At 45.5% G+C, this 26,942-nt stretch overlaps 1 protein-coding gene across 1 annotated transcript in view; it reads right to left on the reverse strand.

Moving 5' to 3' along the window:
* LOC6602341 (frizzled-2) overlaps window positions 1-26,942 on the reverse strand; it is a 60,665-nt gene that overhangs the window by 26,053 nt on the left and 7,670 nt on the right. Inside the window, exon 2 of the mRNA XM_026992727.1 lies at window positions 17,914-17,980. The gene's annotated coding sequence lies outside the window, so the exon portion shown is untranslated. The remainder of the gene's footprint in view (window positions 1-17,913; window positions 17,981-26,942) is intronic.

Below are 26,942 nucleotides of genomic sequence, written 5' to 3' on the forward strand. Positions count from 1 at the left end.
ACCCTCTCGCTGCCACCATCAGTTTTGCAGATAAGATTTCCCGCAGTTAGTGCTTCTCTATTCGTTTGACGGCAATATTGATTCGAATTCGAATGAAATAAACGAAAATTGTCGAAAACGAAATACAGCCGCAATTTTTTGTTGTTGAGTAAACAAAGAGCATGGCAGAGAGAGGGAGAGAGAGAACGAACCAGAGATAAGGTGCGCAAGCCAAACGGCAAGCAGAAGAGGGTGCAAGGGAGACAGCAAAACAGTAGGAATCGGTGTAAAAAGTAACTGTTGTGCTCTGTCGGGGTAATGCCCATGTTGATTGTTGCTCAAATTCCAAAAGAGAAGATCTATTTTTCATCATTAATGATGCTCGGAGAGGAAAGAGTTACCCCCGAAATAGTGAGAAACTTCTCCACCGATCCCCAGAGAAGATCTTTGGATGCCTCAAGGGAGAGATGTTTATTATAAGAGATGATCTGGGAAGCGACCTGTTCATCCAAAAAGACGACATCTTTCACAATAATTTTCACTTTCCAACGACCACTTCGACTGACTGACATATCCCATTAAACGGATCGTTGCGGTTCGGTTCGGTTTGGTTTGGATCTTTCTGACTGGCAGTGTAATGAAATCTTCCAGAGCACCTCTCCCATAGAAAGGGGTAAGACACGTACCTGAGATGCTGAGACGGTAATCCCCGAAAGGAGAGGAAAAAACAAACTCCGCTTCTGCTTTTGCGGTAATTAAAAACCGCCGTGCGTCTTGTCAGAGTTAATCCAATTTCACGTTGGCTTTACATCAAAATACACACGTACACACACACACACACACACACACGCGAGCGTTCTCATAGATACTTTATGCACGCCGTGGGGTGGGCGGTGGGGGGGTGGCTGGATACTTTTTGCTTTTTGTCTTGCAAGTAATTTTTACTTTATTTTTCGGACAGATTTTTTAATTAACATTTCGTGTTGCGCGAAAATGTTGTCGCCGCTATCTGAGGAGTGCGGTGCGGTGCGGTGGGGTGGTTTACCGGGGTGGCTGGGGGCGCCAGCAAATCCAATTTTGTTTTCAGTTGACGCCTGTCGTCAACCCCATCGATCAGAGATCGGCTCCAAAACCAGAGGCGGCAGATCTCGTTTCTTTATAACAATTTTCAACACACATTCTCACATGGCCCAAAAAAAAAAAGCACAATTTGTATTTTCATAACTCGTTTTTGTTGTTGTTGTTGTTGTTTTGTTTAGTATTTCTCGTATTTTCGTATTGTCGCGAACGCGAGGACGCCACTGGGCTGGTGTTGGGTTTGGTGGCTGTTTTTTTATGAAACTTCTTTTATATCTCTACGACTGCTATTGTTATTCTGTTAAAATTGTACGACAATGGGGCATGGTGTGCACACACAAAAAAAAAACAACAGAAGATGTCACAGATAGCACTGGCGTTTACCGTTGCTTATTTTGTACTTTCATTATTGATTAATTGAAGTTTGAAAGGTGTAATTAAGGTTCCTCCACACACAAATCGCGCAATTGTCCAACGCAACGAAAAGACCGAGTCCAAGCACAAGAAAACCGTCCGCCGACAAGCCACCGTTCGCTGCGATCGTTGAAAAGAGAATGAGAGCGAGCGTCAACAGAGCACCACAGCAGAGCAGAGCCGAGCACAGCAGAGCGCAGGCAGTCGAGAGAGCGGGTGAGCGGGCGAGCGTGTGTGTCGGGGAGAGTGCGAGCGAGCGCAAGCAGTCAGAGCGGAGAGAGCCCAGGCATACTCTCGCATAGAGTATTACGGTTTTGATTAGATGTTTGCCATGGTGGAAAGGGTATGGAGTGGGGGGCTAGCACAACAAATCAAAGTGCATGAGCAGGGTGCAGATCATGCCCAGGAGAGGGCATTCCCACATGGTAAAGGGTAGAACAACGATGCTTGGATACACACACAACTTTGTGAGTTAGGGTATCACCTGGCAGACCCCAATAAATGGTTTGCTTTCCTGTAGGCTGCAGTTTTCGCTCTCTTTCCTCAATTGCTTTTTCATAAGTCAATAAATCCGGCAAAAGAAAATTGATACCCTGTATACTGAGAGTCACATGGGTGGCTGCTGGTAAAAGTTTCTCCCATTAGCCCACACACACACAACCTTCCTTCCGCTGTGAAACTTGCACTTTCTCAACCCACCCCCAAACGGGGGAACAAAAATAATGTCAGCCGTGCCTGAGGCATTTTCCTTGGGTGACAAATCTCTGACTAGATTGACAGCTCTCCGCTCCGCTCCGCTCCGGTCTGCTCCGCGGCCTGCGCTACCGTTTCCCTCCCAATTGCACATGTGCTGCGTTTCGCATGAACCCACCCCCCCTTCGGACTGCTGCCCATCCTTTCCATCCACTGGCTGCTGCCTCCGCCGTGGCATCTGTTGTTGTCTGGCATATTTTCAGGTTTATTCACTCTCTCTCTGGCACTCTCTCTCTCTCTCTCTCTCGCTGGATATGATTTCTCCACCCGAGGAAGGAAGGAAGGACGGAAGGAGTGCCAGCAAGCACCCTGCTGACATTCTGCAAGTTCTTTGCGACAATCCGTACAGGGTGCCGCATCTGCTTCTGCCACTCCCCCCCGTCCTCTCTCCCTCATTAGGCATTACATGTGTACGGAGGAGGGGAGGGCGAGAGGCCTATCAGTGCATGACAATCACAGGAACTAGCGCAAACAGCGCTTTAATTGCAAGCCCTTCCTGTCCTGTCCTGTGCAACGCTTCCATGCTCTTCGCGCTAATGAGCGCACGTTCCAATTGCTAGCAGCGCGCTCTCTCTCGCTCAGTTGCTCTCTCCCTCTCTCTCTGCTTGTCCTCTCTCTCTTGGGCTCTCTCTCTCACAACTGGTTTTCTGGTTTTTATCTGCTAAGGGTCTTGTTAAAAGTAATTCGTAACACGTTGTTACCAGATAACGCCGTCCCCGGACCGGCACCGAACCACGAGCCGCCAGAAGAGAGGCTCCCCTAACGAGTCGTCGCGTCTGCGCTCTTCTCTCGGCCGCCCTTCTTCTTCCTCTGCCGCCACTGCTGCTGCTTCTCCTCCTTTATTCTTCTGGCTTGTTAGCGTCATCGTTCGCTTGCTAAAAGAGCGATAAAAAGGCAACAGGAGGGAAGGGGGGGAGTTGCAGAGGAGACCCAAGGCAGGTTTTAGAGCGAGAGATCGCTTGCAGTCCAGGCTCACGTTTTGACTTTTGGCTTCGCCTCTGCGCGGCGGCGCGGCGCGGCGCGGCGCTGATGCGGTTCAATACACCCTGTTCTTTAGCTGCAGGGTGCCCCGCTGAAGATTTCTCCGTCCGCCGGCCCCTGCCTCTGGTACCACCTCCTCTCCACTCTTCTCGTGGCGAGCCGGTTCTGGCCTCCTCTTCATACCACACGACCACATGTGGCGGGCTGTATGAGTGATTTTGCCTAGTTAGGAGAGGTGGAGGCTTCCAGGTATGCCAAAACAGAGGTGGAGGCAGAACAAGAGGGAGAGGGAGAGCAAAAAAATCTCATGTTTATATGCATTTCGCGGAGAAGAGGAAGCACCAGTCAGATCCACCATCAACTATAAACAAGCGAGAGAGAGAGAGAGGGAGATAGGGAGATAGGGAGGAGGTGCAGCATATCAAGCGTATGAAGCTTGGGGATACCCTTGCAGATTGATATTTTCTATTATATATACCACTCTGTACCGCAAAATATCAGAATATCCGATTCGGATCATATTTGTTCAGGCTTTGTAACCTCTAGCCCTCTAGCACTCATGATATAGTAATCCCCTTATACAGTAAATCAATTATAAAGATACTCAACGGTCTATCTCTGCTTGGCAAACATCTAGTCCAAGTAGAATAACCCTCTGAAAAAGGGTATATGCTCGTAACAGCAACAAGCAAATCGTGCGCCTGGGCCGCTAATGAACTTACAATGCACGGCTTGTTCAGGCTCCAAAAAGAGGGAGAAGTTCCCCAGCAAAAAGGAGGATGGCTAAAAGCTTAGAGGAGGAGTGGGAGTGGGAGTGGGTGGGTGATGAAGACAAAGACGAAGACGAAGACGAAGAAGGATCGCTGAGAGCTTAGACAGAGACGGAGAGAGAAACACACACACACACACACACACACAGGGAAAGAGAGCCCCGATTAGAGTTATTTGCAAACTGTGAAACATGAACCCGACCTCGGGAGTCAGTCCCGAATCCCGACTCCCGACTCCCATCTACAGCCCGCAAACCCGATGATTGACCCACGAAAAAAGTCGTCTCGTTCGTTCGTGCTGCAATCAGCCATCGGCCATCCTCTGCTTGCCTCTTCCTTCCTTTCGTTGCCAGCCCTGCCACGATCATGATCAGCAAAACTAACAAGAGGTGTTGCCTCTGTCGTTCGGTTCGGTTCCTTCGTTGTGTTGTTGTTTCGCTTTCGCAGGCAAAGTATCTGTGAGCCCAGGCATCAGTCCGTCATCGTGATTTTCCTGGGTGGTACCTCTCCACCTCCTCCTTCTCGTTGCATGCCTTTTGTCTTTAGGTCTTATACCCTGTAGTGCCAAAGAAGGAAGGTATTTCGACCCTATAAGGTATGTATGTATATCGTATATCTCCATAAGCGACTCGACTCCCTTGAGCAGTCGATGGATGTAGCTGATGTGTCCATGTCTTGGTTAGATGCACTAGATACAGGAATACTTCTTTATAAACGACAGATTTGGATCTTTAAGGGTATCCCAGACTTCGGCCCTCAAAGATAATCTTTGCTTCTTGTATTTTGTTTGTCTTGTACTTTGTCGATCGATCGTTGGGGGGCTGGGGCCTTTGTTTGTTTCTCGCTTCGCGGCCCCCAGAGGGGAATTTCGCTTTAACTAGACAACCGGTGGCGTTGTTGTCGACTCGACTCCGACTCCGCTGCACTGCTGCACCCGGCGCTCTGTCAATGCCCATTGAAGCCTCATCGCTATGCCATCATCCCATACCATCGCCAGCCATCCCACAGTCAGCGGCAAAACAGCTCACTTCCCTGGAAATGCTCGAAGCAGCAGCAGGCCCCTGCCATTCGATGTCCAAGTTGAGGTTTTTGGCTCTGGCTTTGGCTTTGGGTTGGGTTGGGTCCCCGCTCCAGCAACTGACAAATCAATTGGGTCTGAAGGACTCCAACGTTAAGTACAACTTACAAATGAGTGAGGATCCAATTTAAAGCTCATAAATCTTGGCCACAATTGAAACATCATTAATCTTACTGTAAGTGCAACAAAAAACAACAAGAATGCCCCAAAGGGAGCGTCATATTTGTAGCTAAAGATCACTCTTGGGGTTAATAGGAGTGCATAAAGAATGATTTAAGGAAACAAGAGGTTTCACAGAAAAAGTGAAAGAAGAGAAAGAGCATCCCAACAATATCCATAAAAGATCCCTACTTTATGGATCCTAAGAACAATTAGAGGATCTTCTTCTAGGAATATAATAATCAATAAAAGATCCCTGCTTTATGGATTATAAAATGAATTCCCAAACAAAGAGGGCTACAATTTGATTAGCTATTAAATAATGATCCTTAATTTGTTAGCGCCCCAAATCACAGAGCGATATCTATCGTAGAACCTAACCAAGTTCAAGGCTCTCAGAAATCCGTATTCCACGCAATCAAAGAGTCTTTTAATTAATGAATTTCCCGCCTAGAGATCATCTAAGATCATCAGCGGAATTGGAATTGGAATCGGAATTGGAATCAAGTAAACATTTCAATTAACGTCGCCAATTCGCGTCGTACGAGCAATGAGTGCTATCTGTCCGCAAGTATAGATCGGTATTCCCTCCATTATACAGCGAGACCATCAATGTCATCGCAATGGGACCACACTCAGAAGCACTAGAATGCCACAATCGCCGACATCGGGACAGCGGGACAGCGGGAGGGGAAGGTGGGGTGGAGGGTGTCCGGCGGACCAATTAATGCGCCACTACAAATCTCATTTTCCATAAATAAGCACGATTTATGGCCATCGAAATAAATATTATTACATATTATTATCATTATCGCAAATGAACGAAAAAATAACAGAGAGACAGAGACAGAGACAGAGACAGAGAGAGAAGGAGAGGAGAAAAACGATTGTCAATCACACGGCATTATTATCAGTCCGAGGGGTAGAGGACGATAGAGGAGCAGAGGGTCGTGGGGGATTGCAGCACACGCATGGCATGGCACAAACATCGCTTCGAATCGAACGATCATAATAAACCATTAAAGAAAATTAAGATACACAAGAGAGAGAGAGAGAGAGAGAGAGAGTAGCGAGGAACGTACAAATAATTCACACCAATCCCAAAAGCAAATTATGGTATAGTTAGGGATAGTATAGTATTTCCTCCTCCCGATAACCTCTCACGTCAGAGAACCCGAGACCCCGAGACCTCGGTGAGAGGAAGATAACCCGCATAGATATCGGAACGCATAGTGGAACCCAAAAAAAAACAGTAACGGGACTACAATATTGAAATTTATGACCCAACTAAATTGACAGGCCCTGCCGTACAGCAGAGTGTGAGAGCGAGCGAGAGGGAAGGAAGGGTGGGTGTGCACTACCTATATACCATATAGTAAATACTGTATATTTGGGGTTCCATAAACGAAGAGTACTACGATTGCCAGCAGCTACCGCATAATTGAGCTTGTAAATTACGGAAAATATTCGGAATTTGGAATTTGGAATTTGTAGAGCAAAAAGAACAGCCCTATGGGAATCGCTTGCCACAGATGTTGCCAGAATCAAAGCGCTCTTGTCCAATTCATTAACGGACACATGAAGAAACATTCCTCTGAATTTTCTCTCTCTCTTTTACTTTGAGGGAAATGAAAAAACTTTGCTAAAATGCAGTACCAGGACTATCGATAAGAGGGGCAGAGAGAGAGAGAGAGAGAGAGAGAGGGAGAGAGAGCCAAAGATTAGAGGGGAAGCACCGAAACCAACTAACCGGAACAATTGCAGTGCGGCAAACAATGTGCAACATGCCAAAGCAGCAGTCAAGGGGAAGAACAGAGAGGGGGGGAGGCGGCGGAGGGAGACTGGCAAATCGAGCGACAACCAACTGCTTTCTGGGTTGGTTCATGGCTTTGGCTCTTCTGTTGCTCCACTAAACAAAAGTTGAAAGCTAAAAACTTTGTTGGCCCAAACCAAAACTAGTGACAAAACGGGGGCGAGTGAGGGCGAGGGCGGTGCAGGAACCCGGGTCAGGTCGTGGGGGCCAAATGCAGTTGCTGAAATCAGATAGCAACAATAAGAACAGAGAGAGAGAGAGACCAAAGACCAAACCAAAAGGAGTTCGGAGCAGCCAGCGGGAGTAAAGTTGGAGTTCTGCATCCACACATCCACGTGGTGGGGGTGGGGGTCTGGGTCTGGGTCTGGGTGGGTGTGGGTGCTTATGTTCGGGGACAGTTTATCGACACATATCGGATCTGTATGACTGTCAAAATCTACAACAGACAAACTTTGACTTGGGAATTTCTTTGTGCCTCTCTGCTTGTGCTTTTCCTCCCAAAACATTAACTCAACTTGTTTGCAGTTCAGCCCCCCCCCCCACCCCTCCCTACTTTACGCAGAAATATGCACAAATTTTGTGTCATTTGTTCACTGGTTTTTTACTCTCTTTTTTTTGGGGGTGGGCGGTGGGTAAAAAACTTTTGCTGCAAAGTTTCCAATTTCCATGTGCGTTCGTGTTTGTGGTTACAGTTTTCGGTGGTGTCCGGGAGCACCCGGATTTGATTGCTTTTTCATTGTTTTCGAATGGTTTTTTGAATGTTTCGAGGAGCATGTTCAGTGCGAGAGAATCGATTAAAATCATGTTTATGAGGTGACTGCAGGCAGACGGGGGGGCGGAGGGGACATATTCCCAGTTGTCGCTAAGAAAAGTCAAAGTTTAATGGCGATTTGATTGGAGATCTATATGCGTGTATTAGGGGTGTTTCCACGAGTCGAGAAAAATTTTGAAATATTTTAAAGTGTTGAGAATTTAAGGCTTCTTTTTTTGTATTCTAATCTATGGCTATAGTATTTGTTCTATTATATTTATTACTTGAATTATTTCTTATATTTTTTTTTTTATTTAATTCTTGCGGGGTCGAAGGGTCAAACCTATGAATTTCCGCTCTTTCATTTAATCGAAATTTTTGTTTGTTTTTTATTCTTTGATTCTCTCGATTTTCATTTGCATTTTCCTAAAACTTAGTTTCCCCAATGGAAATTTGCATAGTATTCAAAGGAAAACCTTCGGGTTGAATGCATTCCCCTCCACCCACCCGCCACCCCCACCCCGTTTCTTTCTTTGGCCAGGTGGCCCTTCCGACAGCCGTACAAACTGACTTAACACCTTCATGGGCCACTCGCCCAAAACCGATGTCAAATGGAGACAAGCCAAATATGCACTTTTGACCTTACAAAACACGCACACACAAATGCAGACAGAGCTGAGGTAGAGAGGTAGAGAGCGAGCGGAAGAGAGGGCCATAAAATGCCCGTTAGCCATTCAAAAGGAAACCCAAAAATAAACAAAGAGTTTTCCGGGTAAATTGCGAAAGCGTTTTAGAAACACAGACAGAGAGAGACAGAAAGAGACAGAGAGACAGTTAAAGTGACAGACAGACAATGACTGGTCCAAGGTCAAGTCTCATATGGAAACCAGAAATCCATGCCAAAGGGTTAACTAGTCAACGATGACCCTCAGCCCGCACCGCCCCCCCCTCATCACGAGTGGAAGGCGAATGTAAAATGAAATTTTTGGGAAAACTTCCAACGATTGAAAAATTGTACAATATTTCGCCTTGGCTGCACTTGAGCTCAATTTGAAGAGAGTGTTTTTTGGATGGGGGATTGTTCCATTCCTACGAGTTCTGATTTCCGATATCTAGCCTTCAATTTATTAACCTCAATATCAATTGTGGCGCATAAATCACGATCAAAGTAAATACAAGAGCTCTTGCATATTCAAAAAAAAAAAAAAAAAAAAAAAAAAAAAAAAAAAAACCGAAAGAAAAGAAACCAAAATCAAAGGAAGCGAAAAATACAGACCTTTGGGAAGTGGACAGTGGAGATACCCTAGAGCAAGGACTTTTATATGAAAATTGTTCGAATTTTCTATACAGAAATAAATGTACATAAAAAATGACTTAAAGATAAATGAAGTTCCTTGTGATGATTTTCCACAGAGAACAACAAACTTTCATAGTCGCTATGGAAAGGGTATTTCAAACGAAACGAATTCATTTGGAGCAAAAAAGGATGTAAAAAGGATTGCGCCTCGGCAGTGATTTTCAATTTAAAAAATTGCACGCAAAAGCGCCACAAATCAAAGGAATTGACTTTGGCCCTGGAATGGTTTTACAGAGGGGGAGAGGGGGAGGTAGAGTGGGCTGGTGCCCCATCACTACAATAAATTTCAATCTACTCGTAAAAACTTAACTAAAGGCACGCACAAACACACACAGAGAGAGAGAGGGAGAGAGCGCTAGCAGCAGCTTCTGTTCTGTTCTGCTCTGTTCTGTTCTGCTCTGAACGTAACGGAACTTCTCTTCTTTTGCTGTAAAGTAAGTGTGCAGGCAGGCAGGCGGGCGGGCGGTTAGGCGGGCAGTCAGGCCGAATGCAAAGCGAGTGTAAAACGCCACCACGCCCCCTAAAACCAATACACGCCACAATAAATCTCAATTGAAAATGCTTTTTACAGCAAAAGTCAGTCAAAGCGACAGAGAGAGAGAGAGAGAGAGAGAGACTCAGAGAGTGTGCACCAGAAGTGAGCAGGAGAGCGGAAGAGCGGAAGAGAGGGCTTCAGCTTCAGCATCGATGGATCTGCAAGCAAATTCGAATGCAAAAGAAATCAATGGCAAATGCCGTTTCACTTTGAGCAATTGAAGGGAATTTATAATTAATAAATGCCCCCAAGAAGAGCCAGGGGGGCAGAGAGAGAGAGAGAGAGAAACAGAGAACAAGTGCTGATTAGTGCAATGACAAAGCAATCAAAACACTTTAGCCCAACGTGGCAATTAAAATTCACAAAAGCCCAAAGCCTTTGCCCCCCGCACTCCGCACAACATTGGAGTGTGTGTGTGTGTGTGTGTGCGTGTGTTTGGCGCCCTCTATTGACCACAAGCGGCAACTTCTGTTTGATTGCTGCCAAAAGGGAAATCAAAGAGAACCAAGGAGAATGGCAGAGGCCTCAGGCTTCAAGAAGTGTTTGCCCTGGCAGATACCCTTTCAGATCGTCAATCTTTTTTAATCGGGGAGCTATGCCATATGGGATATTGGATATTCGACTATGATAGAGCTAGAATTACCAGGAATCGTTAGAATTAGAGTTTTCAGAATATAAACTATGATCATCTCTGATAAAGACAAGGGAAGAAATGGTCTCTTGATTATCTGGAATCCTTTCCTGCAATGGAAACTTCATACCCAGTGCAAGGGTATGCAAAGCGAGAGAGTGAGAGAGAGAGAGAGAGCCACCAAAAGCCATTCAGTTGGTTGTGCGTTTCGGTGTGTGTGTGTGTGTGTGTGTGTGTGGAGCAATCACACCAAATAAATCATTCACTGCATTTGCACATTTGGGACAGAGGCAGGAGGACTCTGGACAGAAGATGAGACAGTGGAGGCAGTGGGTCTCTGGACAGAGAGCGAGGGAGAGAGAGAGATAGGGAGTCAGGAGTCAGGAGAGCAGTTGTCAGGAGCGTGAATCCGGGATAGCGTCGGAGAGGAAGTTGCCAATTCCGGAGAAGTTGCGAATTATTCATGTGGTTGCGGCTAAGAGAGCAGTACGGGCCATCCCATCCCATCCTCCATCGAGACGAGGCGGCTTATCTGTCATCAACCGCACAGTTTAGTGGCAAAGGAAATTACTTTCGATCTCCGAGCGCCAAAATGGCCGACGGAAGTTGGTCGAGATGAATGGATTTTCGGGCATGGTTGAGCCCCAATGGATGGACGGATGGATGGATGGATGGATGGATGGATGGCCGACTGAATGAATGGATAGATTAACGTGCCGCCGCATATTGAAGGTGTAGGAAATGTGCTGCCCAAAACCATTGCGCATAATTTCATCAATGGAAAATGCATGTAGTCGACTATGTGATGCCCACTAATGGAGCTAAGAACAGAACTCTATACTTCTTCAAAGATCCATCTACAAATGGCGCATTTTCCCCAGTAGAACACCATTTTCCTGGTGACAAATTCCATTACCTTCCTTTACAATTCAATTCAAATGAGTTTTTGCAAATGCAATTAACAGAAATTTGTTTTGGTTTATTGTTTTGTGAGGCGGAGGGCTAATAATGAGGCTTGAAATTGCTCGAAAATGGTATAGAAAATGTGAGAATACGGAATTGAGACGGCCTAAGACGGCTGTGACGAATCCACTGGACAGTGGAATAATGCGAGAATTCCCACAGAGAAACAGACACAGAGAAACAGAGAGAAACTAAAGCGTGTTAAATCTCAGAGTCCCTCAATGGCCTCGGTCTCTGGTCGCCGTCGCCTCTATTCAATTTGTCTGTCTGTCCTTCTTTGTGGCGGGCGGGCGGGCTGGCTGGCTGGCTGTGCTCTCTGTCTGGCAGCTGTGAAAATCCAATTTTCCGTACGCCTAAGCGGATGTAGACGTAGTCCTCTGGCAGGGTCAGGACCAGGGCCATTCAGAAAAGAAAACCAAAGGACATGCACGCACACATGTGCATTCAGAGAGAGAGAGGGAGAGCCGTGAGAGACATGGCGCTGGCATTTAAGTGACATTAGCGGTTGACATGTCTCCTCGTCCTGTGACTGCGGTTGGTCCCACGAGAAAGGACCGCAGGATGCAGGACCTGCATCCCTGCATCCCTGCACTGGATAAGGTTCAGGCGCTTTAGAAATTACTTTCTGTTTAGACAATATTATGGATCGTTTAATGCCATTTTGACAAATTGTTTACCCACTCTCTCCCTCTCTATAATCAATTGAGAAACCTCAAGAAAGAAAGAAAGAAAGAAAACTGTCGCCGAGGTTCAATCAACTTTCATCCATCCATCCATCCCTGCCCCACTCTCATGTCTGTCACTCATCACAAAAACAGCACAAAAAGGAAACTTTTTCTATTCCGAAAATTGGCCAGAAACGGAAAATGTGCTGCAACACGCCATGTGCCCCTCTAAACAAGGGACTGCAGGGTGGCGCAACGAAAGGTGGTGCATGGGGTGGCACGATGGGGGGGGGAAGGGGGACACAACTACCGGTTAAACTACCGTATTTTTTGATCAAATTTTCCGTATTCCATTTATGCATTTTTCATTGAAAATCATGCATAGCTGCAGGAGGGGGCTAGATAGGCGGAGGGGAGGGGAGGGGGGCTGGGGAGACCGCACTGTCAGCCCCCCATCAGAACTTGTCAATTTTCCATATAGTTAAGCAATTTTCTGCAGTCATGATACGAGGACGAGTAGGAGTAGGAGTAGGAGTAGGAGTAGGAGTAGGAGTTCAAAGAGTCCTGGATGGTGTTCAAGTAGCCAGACATCAAGCTGATTTGGCATGCGATTTATGGGAATTTGATTAAATATTCTTCCAGAGAGAAGGAGTGAGAGAGAGGGGAAAAGTAATGGAATCTATGGATATCGAACGTTATGGTTTAAGAAAGAGTTGAAGGATTTTAGCCTCTGTATATGAAAATAAATAGTACATAGGAAGTAAGCAAATCCTATAATACTTTTTAGAAATACCTTAACAAAATAATAGAAAAATATGAGTAGGATTTTAATTTTAATATACTTCCTATTTAAGTTAAGTATATTTTTATATTTAGACTAAATATATTTCCTACAATTTAAATAAATTATATTTATTTATAAGTGTTTTATGTCTATAAAAATAAAATAATATAAAGAATTCTATTTTATTTTTGTTTTAATTGAATTGAATGGGGGTAACTTTTCTCTGAGTGCACGAATATATTGCTACGAACAACTGCCGAAAATCCCTACCCGATTGTACACCCTCCACCGTCTTTCAGATCTTTCAGGTAACCCTACGCTGATTTACGATATCTTTATTCATATTTTGACAAGGAAAAGAAAGCCAACCAAAATGCCGACAATTGACGCCCTTAATCTTAATCTAAGCGTCAGTCAGAGGCCACAAAAGAAGGGGGCAGGGCAACCTCTCGATCGGTGATCCACGCCAGACAGACCCCCGGTGGAGGGGCCTGGCGGAGGGGCATGGCGACAACAACAGCACACAATACGCGATTGTAGGCTACACAATCCACCGGAGTCGAGTCGAGGAGCAGCCGTGCAAACAGCAGTAAGCAAACTCAAATAAATCGCTGAAAAAAATCATAGGAAAAAATGCGCCATAAAACACAGGAAGGGAAAGAAAACTGAAACTGAAATCGAAATCGAAACTGAAACAGAAATAAAGAAACGCGTTGACAGTTTTAGGCAAGCTGTCGATCAAAAAAAAAAAAACAACTAAAGGTAAAGGTAAAGAGAGACCCCAGACGACAAATCCAATTGCAGTGCAGTTCCGTCTCATAGTTTCACACCTTGCGAGGGGTGGGAGGGGGTTGGGACGGTTGTAAAATGTGCGGCACAATCAGTGCTTGAAATCTAGAAAAATCAACAATGGGAATCGAACCTCAAACTTCCACTACACCGTGGAGTGGGACTGAGTGGCAGGGCCCCGTGTTTATCAGGGAGTAGAGGCACACACACATTACATATGTACATATGTATGTATATACAAATAAATAAAGAAAATATACTATATATGTATGTACATGTGGGCAGGCAGGGTAGCAGAGAACCATGAACGAATTGCTGCACAATATTTACGCAGGATAAACCAATGGTTATTGACGTGGATATTGGTTCTAGATAACTCCACACAACTGTTCTCTGCTCGAAGATCTATAGTTAACTCTTCTGGGGGTAGACCTCGATGGCGGTTAAATAGGGACTGAAAGAGGTAATATTTATACACTCAAAAAATAAGAAAAAAAAAAAATATTTTGTTATAATTATTAAAAATTTATATGTATACATATTTTAATTATTTTAAATATAATTTTAAATTTTATAAAAATTATTTAAAAATTTTTTTTGTTTAATTTTAATTAATTTAAAATTATTGATTTGGTATATGCAGGGAAAGATTTATCAGATTTGGTAATTTAAATAAATAAATATTAAAAGACATACAATGAAAGATGTACATAAAAAAGATACAAAGATAAAAAACTTATGGAAAATAGAAAATATATTAAATATATTTAATCCGATTGTTATAAATGTTTAGTTTTAAGATGAAAGATTAATGATTTAAGAACAAACCCCACAATTACAGGCTTTGAGAAGAGCTAGAGATAGTTGAAGGTAGAGAATGTGCGAAGGGAGTTCGAAGAATGATTTAAGATTTCTGCCAGCAAGAGTGATCCCCGTCCAGGGCATTCCTACAGTATTCCGTCTGTCCCCAACTGCAGATGGATCCCCTTCACGTACACAAACACATACATACATATGTATTTATGACAAAGCAATCAACAGACTTGGTTTTCCCTGGAAGCTCCAAAGGCTTTGGGGGACAACAAAAAATATAGATATCATACCCTGCTATGGTGCCCGTGCCAGAAAACTGCATTGATATGTAATTCAATAGCAAGACTAATAAACTGCAATCGCAATCGCCATAAGGTATTCTCCTACTGTTTGGAGGGGCTGGGATGGGGGGAGGGGGAGGGGGACCACCCCAGGTGTGCGTGCGCCAAACGAAGGTAAACACCTTCGATCCACAATCTCTGTTTCTTGGCCATCCACGCACATAAATCAAAGCAGCAGCAGCAACCATCGATAGATAGATATGCCAACAGAAGGCACAAGGCAGAAGTTGCAGCAAACAACAGTTATCTGTGGCTGTGGCTGTGGCTGCAACAGACAGACAGACCGTTTTGGTGGCATGAGTAATCGCTGTTAAAGATTCAGGTTCGGGAGCGGTTCTAGAAATGAATTTTAAATATTTTATCAATGCTTATTCGTGACTAAAGTCTGGTGACCCCCTCTCGCCCTGTTCTTGTTCTTATTCTCAAATCAAATGGAAGTCAAGTCAAGACAGACCCCAAAGAAATACTTACCCCAACTGTGGGGCGACACATAACTATATGTGAGTCACGTACACAGAGTGGAGCATGTAAATGACTTGGGTGACAAACAGCGACTCTATAGAGTCGGTGGGGCAGTCAGAGACCTTGTCACATTGTCTCAACAGGCCAGCACAAGAGAAGGAAGAAGCAGTTGAGTTTTTTCGGTGTCTCCGTCTCGGTCTCGGTCTCCGTCTCCGTCTCGGTCTCCGTCTCTTTGCTCATTCGTGACACGCGCCAAGACACAAATTTTTCTGTTCGATTTATGCAATTGAGGAAATAAGTTCGACGACTGGATAGAAGATTGCTTTCGGGCTTGTGGTTTAGTCCTGAGGAAATTGGGTAGGGGATTCACGGGCCGGGGGGCCGGGGGGGGCAGACCAATAAACGTTTTGCGGTAAATGCGAAATTAATAATTAAGCAGATTCCGGGTTATTTATGGGCAATGTCAATTGGTTTCCTTACGAAGTGTGATTACGATTTGCCGAAAGGTGAAAACAGAATGAAGACGGAACTAGTGGAAACGGGAGATGGAGGCACGCTGGCAGCGACACTATGATACACAGTAAATCCCTCCGTTTCTGGGATTGGAATAGTTTCTTCACCGATGCTTAAGGTTTCTTGTACCAAAAACAAACTTATTTCACACGAAATGTATCAATCCCCCTGCCACGACGACGACTCTCTTTCTCCCACTCCAGCCAGGGCACTCTCCCTAGTTGGTTTGTGACCCAATGTGGCCCTTCTTCATTTCATTTCATTTGGGATCCGATCCCACACACATTGAGGAATTTATGTGCCACATGACTGTCTCATAATTTCAATATTCATTCCTGTGTTGTATCTGTTTTCATTCGTTTTTTTTTCCCATTTTTTTATCAGCCGCAAAGCTGCGATGCTGAGAGCAGCGAAAAAACGTTTACCAGATGTGGGCAATGTCCCCGCAGATTGCTCATGTTCGTGGCGGAGGAGTCGGCGGAGGCGGGGGAGGAGAACCATTGAAGTAACTTGAGAACACACTCTTTTTGGTGGAACGACTCTGCTGTCCAGGCATTTATTTCATTAGCACAGACAGATTGGGGACCAGGATAAGGAGGGAGCGAACCCGGAGAACCGAGAAAAATCAAGAACAAGACGATGCCTGAACAACGATAAAACCGCGCAACATGCAACGCCACGCCACGCCACGCCAGGCAGTTCTTTCCACAAACAACCTTAACCCTCGACTCCAATGCCACAGTCACAGCCACAGCCACAGCCACAGATCCCGGCTATAGCTGCGACCGCTGGGTGACAGAGCGTTTGTAATTTATTTAACTGCAGTTTTTTGTGTGTCTGGATTCGATTTCGATATCCGTGGAGTGGAGTGGAGTGGAGGGAGATATCCCACAGAATTTGTATACGCACACGACAGATTAATGCGACCCCCTCTCCCTCTCCCTCACCGTCTCCCTCTCAAGAGAGATGCCAAAGATATGCCTGGAGGAGAGATGCTGCTGGTACCATGTCTCAAGTTCTCATTCTCGGGAGACACTGTGTTGCAGGTAAAGATGCCACTCGATAAGACTGCTGCTCGTTGCATGTATCCTTTGGTGCGTGTGTGTGCTTGTGTGTGTGTGTGGCACAGGCACAGGCACAGGCACAGGCGGGGCAAATATAAATATTTATGTGGAAAACAGCAGGCGTTTTGTCAAAATATTTGTGTAAGACGGGTAGGAGGACCCACAAACAGGCAGGAACCACAAAACCGATTTCTGGTTCCAGCCGATTCTGTTTGTCTTTATCGATGGCTGCTTCGTCCGAGATTAGAGATTGAGTCGTTCAGTCGGGGAAAGGATTCTCCGGATGTCCCAGGTGCCGGGCTGTAGCCCCCTTTGTTTGTTGTGAAAAATTGCTGGCTTAAGCCTTTGGCAGAGACCTGTCAGTGCCATTCCATTCCCACCGTTCCACAACCCAAAAACCAACTCAAGAAATGCCGTTTTCCAGCACTGCTCTCTCTCTCTCTTTTGCAGTGTGTCTTAGCAATCAAAGACAGGCACGTGTACATCTACCATCATTATCCCTACCCAAAAAGTATGCCCTTCTCCACCATTCTCCGTTTTTCTTTTTGGAACTTTTTGTCCCCTTTTTTTTCCTTGCGGTCGACTTGCCGCATTATCCTATTTTATTTACTGCTAATGTTGCGCTTTTGACGTCTAAATCGCATTTGGCTGTGATTTTTTGCTCGTTTTTCTCTAGTTTTTTTTCCAAGAGCAGCATAAAACACATCATTAATTTAATACGAAGCCCGAGGACGAACAGGACACAGCACACAGCACACACACACATATACACACAGTCTAGCATTAGCAAAGAAAGGAAAAGTCGAAGGGGACTTAAGTAGCAACAGAAAACAGCAAAGAACAAAAATTAATTTAGCTTAATTCGTCCACGAAACTTCAGATACTTGGGATACTCGAGTGCCGCCTGAACGCTCTACGCTGTACGCTGTACGCTGTACGTGTGTGTGTGTGTTTTTCTGGTTGAGTCCTTAAGGGCTCTGCCCTGCCCTGAATCCTTTAATCCCATCGCCTGCCAGTTTAATTATGTAGTTTATTAGGCGGAAATGAAAAAGCGAAAGCCAAAAGCGGAAACGGAAACCAAGCGACGACCAGAGCTCAGGGTCTTACGAGAGTCCATGCACGAGGAGTCACGCTTTCCCCCGGAATCATTTAACGCCACTTTGCATAGAGAGAGAGAGAGAGAGAGAGAGAGGGGAAAAAAAGGTTAAAGATTTGTCTTACCGTCTTTACTGCTGGGTCTGGGCCTGCACTCAATAAACCAGTCAGAAGTCAAGCGACTGCCAGGCGCCTGCAAACAGAAACAAAGGAGTGAGAAATTAGCTTAAAAATGGCAAGAAATCAGAGAACAAAAGACAGTGTTTCAGATTCAAGTAATCTATCAAAAAGAATCCCACAAATCCCTTCCCATAGAGTTTATTTCCAAGTAAAACCCAATGGGCATCCGATATTCATCGTAAAATGCACTGCTTTAATGCTAGATTCAATAGTTTCAAAAGCCAGGTGTTCAAACAGCCAAACGGTTCTAGATTCTGGAAGACAGTTCATAGAATTTCGCACAACAATATTTTTGTGGAGTACACCCGTTCAAATAAATAAGAAAAGGTTAAGGGTTAAAGGGCTAAAAGAGCTAAAAGGCTCCGTTCCGTTCCGTCTTGCCTTTATTTTTGTTGTTTCAAGGCTGAGTGCCCTGTGCTTTTGGTATTCCGTATTCTTGGGCTAGGTCCATTCAATGGCTGGAGAGTGGAAGGTCGGTTCTGCCAATTTTCCCCCGACTCTGGGCACAGGGAATTTTCGTAAATTGCCCCACAATCAGCATAAATTTTGTCAGCTAGCCCAAATTAGCCCTCCCCCGAACTACCACTCCACAGACTGCTCCTCCTTCGCTGCGATGCCTGCTGACTGCCTCCGAGCCTTCGTATTGAAAGGCACAAATTTGTGCTAATGAGTTTTGAAAAAGGGGATTTGTAGGTGGCCCTGTGTGTGCTTAATGCTTCTTCGGCCAGCTCCAGCTGTAGCTCCAGCTTCTCGCCTGGCCGACTAAGCGGGTCACTCTCCAAAAGGCCACCTTCGACCTCTCCATCCGATACAGAATCCCCCCAAGTTAGTCACGTGTGTCGAGACTCGACTCGTAATTGAGTTAAACTTTTCTAGGCCAGGCCCGAAAGGCTTCGACGTGTGCTCGGCAGGGGCAAGGGAGGTGGCCAGGTCGATGGGTGAAAACTCTACGGAAAGTTTTTAAAGCTCTCTCTCTCACTCTCGCCCTCCACCTCCTCCTCTCTGGCACGCACACACACAAAAGTGTTTGCCCATATCGAACCCATATCGAAACGTGCCATAGAATTCATCTAACAAATGCTCGCACACATCGAACCAAAGGCTCTCCACGCGGATGGGTATTGGCCGTTTATGCGGCAGGAAAAATCATGATCACAAAAGATGGATGGTTCTTATTTGGTTCGATTATCTGTCCAGGTTTCTAGGTTAGAGGTCCTCTTAGATCTTACTGTTGGACAGGTCGACGACTGGGTGTATTCTGGCCAGGCTATAGAACCACAAGTGCGAAAGTGCTCCAGGCATTCAGCTTTCTTTTCTACAAACCTTCGTTTACCTCTCATTTCTATCAAATACATAATCCTGATTTGCTAAAGGCATAAACCTCCCTGCCAGGCGATTGCATTTTGGTGTGTTGATTTTTTTGTGATTTTTAGATTGGTAATCCAAATATGGCAAGTGCCATGGCCAGTCGGTCTGGAGTGCCAAAGCACTAGACACCCGCACACAATGGAAAGTGCATTTACATTTCGGTGGGGGATGGGGAGCAGCGGGCAGCCATCCAGCAGCTATCCACCAGGCAGGCAGGCAGGCGCACTTCAAATGTTATTGAAATATTTATAAGTTAGACTGGGAGACCGATGGAGAGACCGACCTCAACACTTACAGCAATCAAATGCACACAATAAAACATTTTCAATAACTCTTTCGTTGGCTGACTGCGACGGAGGCCATTAAGGATTGAACGCCCAACGAAAGAGCCGCCCCAAAACCCCTAACCAGAGCCAAACGGCAGCAAACAGTTTTTGAGGGGCACATGCTGCGATTTTCCGTACTGCAGCAGTTCGTTCTGTACTGCAAGTGTCCCACTGTGCCCAAAGCCCGCCCAATGCGTTCGGTTTTTTCTTATTTTGGATGCAATGTGTACAGCATAGGTGCATACACAGAGAGAAGTGGAAGGGAGCTTCTCGCCAGCAGTCTTCGGCGTCACCTACTCGTCGCCAGAGCTTCCAGCGAGTGCATCACGTTCGCAGCTTCAGTTGAAGAAGGTTCTCGTTGGAAGGTTTTTCCAGGGGTTTCGGGATGTCTTCTGTTCCCAGTCTTCGGCTTCAACCTCACATCTGGAGCTTGATTGTGCTTCAGGTGCCGCCGATTTTCGTCAGCTGGTTTCGGCAACTACTCGCTGGTCTGGCAGCTGGTGCATTGACCAACAGCGAGTCGGCCTAGTCTTCTACTCGCCAAACAAATCTCTAATGCTCGCAGATGTGTATTGCAATAGTTTTCTTTGAGTGTAGCCGAGAGTAGAGGCAAACCCAGAGCTGCCTGCTCTTCAAGTGGCTATCAATCGTTGCCCTTGCCGTTTCGGGTTTAGGTTTTTCTTTGCTTCATTTTTTGTGTGTGGCTTCGGGTTCTCCTACCAACTGTTGATGGAATTATTTGCAGTTGGAAAATAGAGGGAAAAATCAGATCGGATTCTTTTCGGGGATTTATATTTTTAGTTTGCCCAACGCCTCGCAGACAGACACAGGCACACAAGTGTTTTCCAGAGGGCGCTGAGCTGCCCCCCATATGAATATAGACGAGCGTTTGATTGCTTTGGAAACGTGCAACTTTTCCCAGTCTCTGGCCACATCCTCCGCCTATCTTTGTATCTGTATCTCTCTTTGGTAAATTACTAACGAGTTTCCCCGCTTGGCTGGTGGGAGGGGGAGGGTGATGGGTGATGGGTGATGGGTCGGTCTGTGGGCGTTTGGGGTGCTCTGCGAAAAGAAAAAAAATGAAATGAAATGCAAGTCACGTACTGGGAGATGGATAGAGGGGCCTGGTCGAGGGGGTAGAGCGCGACATCAGCAAGGACATTGTCAAACACAAAGCTCGCCGACGCCGAGGCCGCCACTGGCTCATGTCCTAGGTCCTGCCTGCCTTCGTTCCTTCGTCACTCAACGCCTGTGTGTTGTCTGTCAACAACCCGTACCCCAGTCCCATCATACCCCCCTCCCTCTCTCTCCCCAAAATTCCTCCCCCCACGACAAAAAACGCAAATTGCGCAAATCCTTTTAAAGGAAAATGCAAAGCAAATGCCGCCATCGCGCTGCCATCTACGCGCTTCTTACACTCCTTGACACTCCCCCCCCCCCCTCCCCACACTGCCACGCCCCGCACTGAAGCACCCAACCCTCTTTGGACCATGTTTAAATACGCAAACAGCCGACAGAAGCTACGTGCTTGGAAAATAATTTAAAAGCTCAAAAGGTGAGCAAAAGCAATGCACATAGGCACGTCCTACGTCCTGCGTCCGACGTCCTGCCAACACACAACAAAGGCTGTTGGATATTGTCTATGCCAGAGATTGATAGACAATGGGCATACCCTGGAGGGCAGGCAAGTCCGGATGGGAGGCGCCTTCCAGCTGCTCAGATTCCGGACATTCCACAAATGTTTTCTCAGGTCATGCCCCCAAGGAGATTGATTGGACGTTGGGCATACCCTGTACACCAAATGAGAGCCGGTTGAGATGATAAAGAAACAATTCCAGAAGGGAAACTCTTGCCCCCAAAAGCATTATATTTATTACAGGGTACGCCCTACCCCCCTTCCCCCCCACAAAATGGCCCCCCCAGGCCCCTCCAGACTCCAACTCGAAAGCCAGCTTTTGCTTTCTTTTCCGCAGCCGAAGTTTTTTTCTTTTTCCTTGCCACAGTCGCAGTTTTTCTTTTCTTTTCTTTCCAGCTCGTGTGTTTGTTTTAAAAATTTATGAAAATTTGTTTTTCCCCAAAGGAAGTGCCGGCAAAACATCAAAAGGCAACAACTGCAACTCGCGAGGAGAGCGGAGAGGCTCTTGGGGCAGCTCTGGAAGTTGAAGGAGCCTGGATAACGGGCTGCGGAGGGGAGGGGCGAAGCAATCCGGTGGAGCAATCATCTGGGCAATTTGCATTTTCAATTTGCAACAACAAACAAGGAAGGAAACCACACAAAACGCCGCCTTAAATGCGACCTAACGAAGCAATAATCAATTATCAATAAATTGTAGTCCCCCCAACAGCCCCCCCCGAAAAACCGAAAGGAATCATCGCCCAGGGAAAGCGGGCGGCGCGTGCTGATTAGGAATGTGGCTTGGTGGGGGCGGAAGGGCGGCTCCTTGTCTCTGACTTTTATCTGCGATGCCGAACTGAGAGTCGAAGACATCTTCGATGGGTCTGTCGAATGGGGAATACGTAAATTTGCCAGACAGCCAGCCAAGCAGGTCCTTGGGATTGGCCGTGCGGTCTGGTCCAGGACTTCCTTGGAGTCTCACGGCCTCACCTTTCCGCACTTTAATGACATTTTAAGCACACAGAAACACATACCACATGGAAGGTAGCAACCTGGCAACCTGGCAACCTGGCAGCCTGGCAACGGACTTATAAAACATGTTTATGCGTGCTACAAAATTGTGATAATTATTTTTTAGGGGAAAGTGTGTCAAAAGAGTTGTTTAAAGCTGAAAATGTTATAAATATATTTTTATCTTTTTATAAAATTTTTAAATCTGCTCATTTTCCAGTATAATTTACAATATTTGTTTGGGAATCTTCTGAATTTGTATTTAAAAACTGGGTATAAAATACCTTTCGATTGGCAAACATTTGAAAAGGTGCTAACCATTTCCCTAAAGAGGCACTGAAATCAAATGAAATCTGTCTGCGATCAGGTTCTGCGCTGTTCATGATTTATGAGCGCGCATAAACGCGCGAGTACGCAAATGCAGATGACGACAGATAACGACATCGAGACACCTTAACACCTTGTCGCGCAAAAAACAGCGAAGGAGCACGAGAGAGAGAGAGAGAGAGAGAGAGGACAAGAGAGGTGGCAGAACTGTAGGACTGTGAAGAGGTGGCAGCGAGGAAGGGAGAGTGGGGGAGTGGGTGGCGCGGGTGGCGCGGCCCTTCAGCAGATATTCCGCCTTCATCTCCTGTTATTGGTATCCCTGTGCATATCCTGTGTGCGCCTTTACCCGTTTTATCCTTGACTGCATTTTGGCGGCACTTGCTTTCTGTTATCCCTCCCTACCTCCCTACCCTCCCCGCCCCCTCAGACTGTCCCGCACTGGTCCTTCGCTTGGCTCTTTTGCAAATTACTTTGCAAAAATGAAGAGACAGCCGCCCCTGCACCTGCAACATTTCCAGGATATGCGCAAACACTTGGCAGCGTAGGAGACGCAAGAGGAGAGCTAGGAGCCGAGCAGCCGCGGAGCCAAGGACCAAGTACCAAGGACCAAGGACTTGCCTGCAAATATCTATCCAGAGAGCCTTGCAGCCGCCTGTCGTCGAGTGTTTGCCATTGCCCGCTGGCATTAGAGAAATGGCGACGTTTGCTGCAGCTTCTTGATATCCTGCGTGGCAGGTAGAGTGCTGCCCGGGTGGATGGTGGGCTGGTGGGCTGGTGGGGTCCTGGGTCCTGCGTCCTGGCTTCATTTCTCAGCTGTCTGCTGGCTGTCTGTTTGCTGCCAGGCAAAAAGTCCGGGCACCATCCACAGGCAAAACAGCAACGTAATCACCTTTTGCAATTAATTTAAGTGGATTTAGTGTGCACGACGCTGGCTCTCGGGCTTTTGCGTATTTGCCTCCGATCTCTCCCCCCCCCCCCCCCCCCTGCCGCCCCTCTCTCTCTCTCGCTCTTTCTGTGTGTGTGTGTGTGTGGCCATATTATCGCCTTGGTTGAAAAATGGCCGACTAAAGGTGTTGATGAGCTGCCGCTGCCGCTGCCGCTGCCGCCGCTGCTGTTCGGCTTTTGGCAAATGACTTTGAAAAGGGGGGCATCCCCCACAGGCAGGGCTTTAGATTAGGACTGTAACAGTTTTAGTGTGTGTGTGTGTGTCTCTCTCTCTCTCTCTCTCTGTGTGTGTGTGTGTGTGGCAAGTTGAAGTTTTTGGCAGGTAACGTGTTTCTAGTAGATTACACAGCCCCAGGAATTTTAATGCATAGCCAAAAACTACTCATTGCCTGGTGGCTGGCGCTCCAAAGATTAATGAATGTTGCAATTTATATATTTAAAACTATTTTTGTGCAGCCAAAATGTTGTCGGGAAATTACAGGAATCCCGAAAGAGGAGCTGATGGCGTGGAGCTGGGAGGGCGCATAATGTGAGGAAGTGGCAAGAATTCTATTGATTCCGCAAGCGGAAAGCCCTCCGATGGAGAATTCGGAAAATACGAAATTATATTCAAAAATCATACATTTCGAACTCTTTTTTCTTTAGTTAAATTAAATAGTTAGAAATATTACCATTAATCATAAGATTCATATAATTTTTTCGATGATATTAATTTTTTATGATTATTAACAAATTATTTTTCAGAGGGAACATATTGAAAAAAATTAAATTAAGTAAAAAAATTAAAAATTAAGTCATCTTCAAATTGTGTTATTAAGAAAATACAATCCAACTAAAAAATAATACAAATTTAAAACATAAAACATTAAAAAACTCGACATGTACTCGTTTAAAATGTATAAAGCTTATAAATAATAAATATCATTAATCATAAGATTCTCATCATTTTTTTCAGAGGAAACATAATGAAAAAAAATAATACAAAATTAAATTAAATAAAAATATTAAAATAAATAAAAAAATTAAATTTAACAAAAAAAAATTAAATTTAAAAAAATCATTTTCAAATTGTGTAATTAGGAAAGTTGGTTTTATTTATTCTGTCAGGGGTGAAGAGCTTCATGTCTGTCTCTGCTGCATGGCCTCCTCCTAAAGAAGTCCTCAACTGCCTTTGGGAGATGGTCGAGAAGGGCAGGGGTAGAAACAGTGCTAGTGGAGTAGAATGACAGGTAGATACTGTAGAAATATACAGTAGAAACAGAGCTCAATCGGATCTTTGTTTTGTTCAAATAAAATCCTTGATATTCCAAATAATTGTTTCTTTATTGAAGAACTCTTTAGACAAACCAAAAACCGAATCAAGCCCAAGTTCTCTCTCAATAAAGAAAATCCCTTTCTTTAAAAAAATCCCACGTACAAGAAAAAAAAAAAAAACAAAAAAGTAAAGGCCATCAATCGTTTAAACCCAAAAGACTCTAATCAATAGAGAAATCTCCAACGACGACGACGACGACGACGACTCTTTCCATTGAAAGATTAGAGCCCTGGAATGTGGTATTTCAAAGTTCTGTTTATTTACAAAACTCTTTGGATGGCATTTTCCGTGGAAAATGGTATTGTAACTGCGAGTATTTGGTTCGTGTGCTGCTTCCATTTCCATTTCGGATTCCGATTCGAGCTCCGTTTTGTGCCTTTTATGTGCTGTAGAAATTCACATAGTTTATATTGACTGGAAAATAAATACAAATAAATCAACACAAATTGCTCGACGGTTGCTCATACGACGCGATGTCTCGGGGAAAACTACAGCCACATTTGCTGTTTGCTTTAAATGTTTACACTGCATTTTCACGTCAGCAGCAACAGCGGCAGCGGCAGCATCTTTCGTGGAAATTCTCAATTGTTGCATGAAGTATGCGGCTCCAATGGTGTGGGTGTCGGGAGTCGTATCCCTCCCCCGTTTTTCAGGAGAGGCCTCTGCCTGTTTGTGTGTGTGTTAATCATTATTTAAATTTTTGATTTGTTCGTGATGTTTTAATGAGCTCCCAAAAGGGGGGGGGAGGGAGGTATGGCTGGGCAGGGGTCGATGTTTACCTCATTACGCATGCAGTCGCGTCCCCACAGATTGCAGCTCAATGCTTGGCTTGGCTTGGCTTGGCTGGGGTTGGGTTGGGGTCTAAACGAAATTAACATAAATTTTTATGAGCTGTTTAATTTTTGTCTTATGCTAAAGTTTCAATAAACAAAAGAACGACTCAGCAGCAGCAGCACTAATGAGAGTCTGTTCGGTTCGTGCCACTTGACGGAGGGGAAAATGCCATTGACCGGGCTGGCTCCGCTCTTTCAATCCTTCAATCCTTCAATCCATGTGGCTCTAAACTGTTGCCACTTGAGCCACTGGGCCGGGCCCATTGGCCATTCATCAATTTAGCAGGAAGCCAATGCCAATTCAATGATGCAGACAGTTCCAAAAAGGGAGCAGGGGGGGGGGGGGGGGGACAGAAAACAAGAATAAATATCCTTTTTTTTTTGCCTTTCGTTCAATCCTTCAGCGTCATGGTTCATGGTTCTCTTTGTATCGTCATGAAGTCGTTTGTATCTATCGGCTCCTGGAGACGGGAGACTGGCATGTGAGTTGGCTTCTTTCTCCTTTCACCTTTCTCTTTCTCCACGTATGTATGTAGACTGCTATTTGCTCGATTTGTGGGAGTTGCATGGTCTCGTCTGCTACTTTTTTTTTTACTTATTTTTTATTGCCAGAGTGTCCTAATGGCTAGACTAGTTTTTCGATGTGGCAGCTGCTGCCGGGCTGCCGCTCTGCTAAGTTGAGAAATTGAGATGAGAGATTTATGGGGCTTTTCGGACTGCACAAAAATGCAGTCAGAAATGATTTCTGTTTTATCCTCTATACGCAGACGGGGGCATGTAAATGGGTGTCTGTTGTAGCCCCATTCTTTGCCTCTATGTGGATGCTGTTTTTGATCTTTATTGATCTTGAGAGAGATCTTTGGAGAATTCAAAGCTCTGGCCCGGCAAAATCCCTGATTGCTAATTTGCTCATTTCAATTTCATTAAGTTGGCAGCACTGTTTGCATACCAAACACACCAGCCGGCGGAAGGGCGAGGGCGAGGGCGAGGGCGATGGAGTGGGGAAACAGTTAAACAGCTCTACCCACTGGGGCCCCCGCCATGGCCAAAGGATGATTGCAAACGATGCAGACGATGATGCTTGCTGATGACTTTGTGGATCTCCTCTATCTGCCAACAGCAACACAAAAGAGGTAAGCGAGCGAGCGAGACAGGACGAGGGGGGGGCAGGGACAACAGAGGCCAAGGCAAGCTCCTGGCAATATCTCTGATAGCGAGACAACAGGCAAAACACA

The sequence above is a fragment of the Drosophila persimilis genome, unplaced genomic scaffold (genome assembly GCF_003286085.1).
Source record: "Drosophila persimilis strain 14011-0111.01,24,50 unplaced genomic scaffold, DperRS2 tig00000780-arrow-arrow-pilon, whole genome shotgun sequence".
Classification (NCBI taxonomy): domain Eukaryota; kingdom Metazoa; phylum Arthropoda; class Insecta; order Diptera; family Drosophilidae; genus Drosophila; species Drosophila persimilis.